General features: G+C 43.1%; 1 non-coding gene across 1 annotated transcript; it reads right to left on the reverse strand.

Annotated features, from left to right (window-relative positions):
• LOC135498509 (U4 spliceosomal RNA) lies at positions 1-137 on the reverse strand. Its single transcript, XR_010449086.1, has one exon. It is a non-coding gene; the product is annotated as a U4 spliceosomal RNA (small nuclear RNA).
• Positions 138-5,430: the final 5,293 nt, after the last annotated feature.

Consider the following 5,430-nt stretch of genomic DNA (forward strand, 5'->3'; position numbering starts at 1 on the left):
CCCCGTATAGGAGCCTGAAAAAATTGCAAATCAGCCGGTGAAGGCATCATTGCGGGGTATTGGGTATAGTTTTCAACTAGCAATAACCGCGCCTCGGATAAACCTCATTGGCTACGGTACCGCCACTGCGCAAAGCTGAGCGTGAAGCGGCCGTTGGGGAAAAAGTTCACAACAAATTGTATTACTCCCGTGGTTTTATTCGGAACTAGGTCATAGAATCAAATTCCACTTTAAATATTAAATTGTACTTAATCGCTAACATGCAACACATAGTAATATTGTTCAATTATTAGGAAAATACATTTTGTGAGATTATGATACATTTGTACCCAAACAAATGAACTGTAGATGATTTTTATACATTGTACGTATCAGCAACGTTCTATGTCTGTTGTGCGCGTATTCAACACGTATCACACACGCATGGTCACATGATTGATCGATCAATTATTGCACTGACCTGAATCAGTCATGAAAAACGTAATTTGGGACATGTCAACCAGTGTTCAAAGGCTGTCTTTGTGTTTGTTTTACACCTCCCTGAATGAGGGGACGGCGGGGACACAGGACATAGATTGTCGTGGTGTGTGTTTAACTGATCAATCACTCCAGTAAGCCGCCCCAATGTACTTACCCCTGAACTTATCAGTAATGTAATAAAAAAAACCTATCTGGTCATGCACAGCTTTGAGTCACGCAGCGGTCAATGTGAACCCGGTTACCCCCCCCCCCCCCCCCCTCCCCTCGGAATTCGACCCAGGTTCGACATTGAATTCATGTAGGGGGCACATGGTTGACCGCTGCATCGAGCAGGAGAACGCAGCGAGTTCTCTTAGTCAATATGGCATGGATTACTCGACAAGGACAGATTGCTAACATCGCCAAATTTTCTGCAGTACCCACTTGCTCGTAATTAGATTCCGAGTTCTCGGATGGTATGTGTGCTTGATTGATACAGGTCAACACAGAGGGTGCTTGACATTCATAAAGTCATGTTGCTCCTGATTGAAAAGGTATTCAGGAAGAACTCGGTCCCATTGACTAAAAAATGAACAAACTTTGCTGTGTAATGGGTTAACAGAGTCAAAAGCAATGCTACTGAGAGCGAGAGTGCGACACTGTTTGCGCAAGCACTCAAACTCGCCGCAACATGTCACCGCATGTTGCGCCTTCTCCTCTGCCACATAATGGCCATCGAGTCCCTGCTTCGACCACTGAACAATCTCGCCCTGTCCACAGCTGCTGGTAGGGATTAAACCTGTTTCTTTCGCGCATGTCTCGAATGCATTTTTTTCACAAGAAAAAGTGCACTGGTGTGGTTTCGGGACGGTTGCTGTGATCTCAGTCACTGTAGGCCTATATGCTAGGACAATTCCGTGTTTCACATTTGTGTGCGTTATTCAACCTAACTCTGTTACAAAGTCTGTGTTTTTTCTCCATGCTTCCATAAGATTATAAACAGAGTAAACTTATTTTATTGCTGCGTTGCCAATCCGAGCCACCAACTTAATCCATGCCTGACCGAGCACACAAGGAGTTTGAAGGGGTATCTATTTCCTTCCATAGTCATGATTGTTATTGACAAACATTCAACAGACACTGACAGCTGATTGATTATTAATTAAGTGTCATTTACTCAAGTATCAATTGGCTATTAGGTGCAGTCATTGATACGCGCGTTCCTTGTCAGATTTACCGACTGCCAGAAGGGAATTTGAGAACACCTGCGAGGATAAGTTCCTTGATTACACATACAATGTACATTCCTTTGTTAAAGTCGCTAAAAGTCCTATAGATTTCCCACATACCCTATTTTGGTCTGTGTACCCATAACAGCGCCCGCTGTAACATCGTTGAACAAGAATGTTTTGGCCGAGTGGTCCTCCGTGGTCGAGTCTGGTGCTGTGCATCGATAGTGAAGGTCATTCATAACTATCGTCTGCCAGCCTTGATTTTGATGATTGAGGACCAATATCCGAGAGGACAATACAACCACACTGACCACTGGGCCCGATCCTCAACTCCGAGCATGACAGATCGATCTGACTTTGCGACCAGTCCATGTACATGGACTCTCTCCACTCTAACCTCTTCTATACGTGCATGTGTACACGGAGTGCGATTGCGACAATGCATACGGCAGTGCTTGGTGATCTCATTCAGCACTCATCATACTCATCAAATAATGCAGGAGCACGTGCTTTGTGAAATTCACGCGAAATCGCGTCAAATCTCATCCAGGGAAAACCCTGGGATGAACCGAACCGTTCTTGCCAGTGAGAGAGTACGCATCACATTGAATCTATACGACATTCACTTCTATAACCAGGGTTTCTTTCGTTTTGAAATGAAATATTCCATTGAATACCGCAAATCAAATTAAAAACTTAAAAACAATTTAGCTGGAGTAGATCCCCAGATTAATGGCACGCCGAGCAATAGTGAGAGGGTGTCATCCATTGACTCGCACGAGCGCCCTGACTGACGGTCGAATAACTCTTCGGGTGTTTGGTGAAAGAGCTCCATTTTGTGAAAATGGCGGATTTCAAACTGATGAACAGTTCGTCTCATTTCCTTGTTTTTGCTTTTCTGTAAACAGCTTCTGCACTGAACTCGGGACTCATTTTTTAAACTTTGGTTTTTCGAGACAAATCTTTCAATCAGCAGGTTTGTGAATGAAGAATCACGCGTTCCCTTCGGAAGGCATGGGAGTGCTCGCTCGCAAATACCATTGGCCGATTCAAATGCGTTTTTAGTTTAAAATCCGGCCACGATTCAAATCACCAAATGACAGTCTATGTGCAGGTTTACGATGAAGGTAGAAAGCGTTGACAAGTGTTCACAACTCTAGCTTGACATTTTGATATGAGTTGGTTCCCGCCAATAACACAACCTAAGACACTCCTAATTCAGAATCCAGTACTTCATTACATGACATGATGGGTTTTCCTCTCCAAATAATGACTTTCGTAATGTCGAATAAAACCGAAGTAGGCAGCCACTATTGGTGATTCCAAAAAGTGCATTGGGGTCAAATAGAAAACATTATACCAATCACATCATCGGATGCAGCTATATACAAACACGGTTTCGTATGTAGTTTTGTAAGTGATTTCGCGATCGAAAACAAAATTGTCTATATTCTGTGTTCGAAAACTCAAGTACTTTAGCACCATGTCGGTTTTTTTCTATAGATGATCATTGCGACGACATTTTGCACCAAACGGAAATGATATTTCGTATTAAATGATTGAAATTTTTTGTCGCCCGAGAGAATATCAACACGAGCCCCACAGCGAAACATTGTGTTCACGTATGGCAGTAAAATGAAAAAGTCGATCCGAGACGAGAACTCCTGTGAGTGGCAAGCTACGAAATCCTCCTTGCAATAACCGACAAGACACAGTCAGTTGCCTAGACTGATCAAGTCAGCCACATTCCGCCCTGGCATTCAAAATAGAACCGACCAAATTTAATTGGATATAAACTCAATCTGGCATCCACAACTAAAATTGCGTGTTAACTTTTCTCGATTAACTTGAAGTGGACGGACCATCAATCACTGTTGCGGTCAAGGATTTGGATACAGGATATATTGTTGTTATTACTTCATCATACCTAGATAAACTGGAAGGAAACTTTGCTACCAGCTTTTGTTGTCTCCAATCGTATCAGTCAGAGGAGAGCGGGGGTTAATTCTTGTTCATTTCTCCGGCCCGAGACTACTGTGAGATCTGCGCCGAACAATCATGGCAGTCGGCTTCTGTTTGGCCAACACCTGATCGGAAGTGTCAAACTCTTACTTGAGGAGAGTGTCACTTTATATCTAGATAAACACCAATTGCCTGAAGAAAGATACCCATGATAGCGATAAAACAAACTTACAAACACGCGATACTATCAGGGTAACTGAGATGAGCGTTTTGTGCAAATTCCTTAAAGAAAAGTGATATCTGGTTTCTGTGGTTGCGTAAATGATCTTGTCTCTGCCCCTGGGGTCGGTATAAGTGTGATGAAGGCGTGAAGCAGTCACTGCGCTATCGCCATCAAGTCAGGTCATCAATATACCACTCGAAATTAGCCTTGGCGACAGCTCCAAAACGATTTCAAGCCCCCGCAATCTGCATCACACTTGTTTGGATGTGAACATTACATCCCCAAATACAAGATTCGTTGATCAACATTGTCCAACATGTTGTGCACTAATGTATTCATTTATGTATTTTGTGTGAGATGTTCGGGATTTTTCCACGGCATCGAGATGTAATGTTTGAATATAAGCGGTCGATTAGCACTGTTCTCGGCTCATTAGGTCGCGCTTGCTGGTGAGATAGGATGTGTTCTCCTCCTTCACCTCGTCCGGTCTCGGCGTATTAGTCAATCTGAGGATGATGACGCTCTTTTCATACCACGTGGTCTTAAGAAGTACATGTACCATCTTTGATTTCTACGTTTTTTGTTGGAGTAACCGCAACCCATTTGCTACTGCACCCAGGCCGCCACGTCAGCGCACTTCTAGCAAACAAGTTCGCTAAGATAATGGTCACTTTATCATTCAGCGATAAGGAAGCATGGTTAGTTACCTTATGAGGATAAATCACTCACAAACTGCCTGCCAACTGTGGCCACGCGGTTGCCCCTTAACACAGTGATAATTAGATTGTTCTTACGAATCGTCGATTTTTTCTAGAAGTATAGGTAATCGCTAAATCAAATCCATCAGCTATTTATCACGTTGACAAAATATCGAAATCATTCGATATGTCATAGCGGTAAGGGTCACTCACCCACCGAACGCTCATACGATGGCCAAGATCCCCCACGAATGGGAATGTCCCTCTAAAGGAATCACCAGGCGTGAAATCAACGCCGTTAATATTAATCAGCCAGCTGGGCAGACGACGGGTTCAAACATTGGAACGTCTGCTGAGGGCATTCTGTAACCCAAGACGACGCTTTTTATGACAAAGTGATGACTTGAGTTCTGTCTGGCGACTCGCTTGACAAGTGGCAATAACAACGACTTCTGCTAATACGTCACTTAACGATGTATCCGCTATTGAACACATCATTTTTATTGTATCCTCTTAGACCGCATATTATGCAACTACATCCCTTTTTAACCTCTATCTCGGTATTTCTCTAATGTCGCTCAATTTCTGTTGATTGCTATTCAATTTCTGTTTTGCATTGGTCTTGCCTCAACATGACCTAAACGGATTCAAGGTCATATCAACCCCCTTATGATGACTTACTGCATCACAACATCATCCCCAGCTAGCTTTGAGTATCATATCATGTGACCTTTGGCGGGCCATGTCAGCTCATCTGGTGAATACATGTATCTCCAACATATACAAGACAAGATTGAAGTAAAGTGCTTTGAAATTATTCCGGAAACGAACCAAGGGCAGTGAAATAACCCAATAT

This window comes from Lineus longissimus, chromosome 13, assembly GCF_910592395.1.
Source record: "Lineus longissimus chromosome 13, tnLinLong1.2, whole genome shotgun sequence".
Classification (NCBI taxonomy): Eukaryota; Metazoa; Nemertea; class Pilidiophora; order Heteronemertea; family Lineidae; genus Lineus; species Lineus longissimus.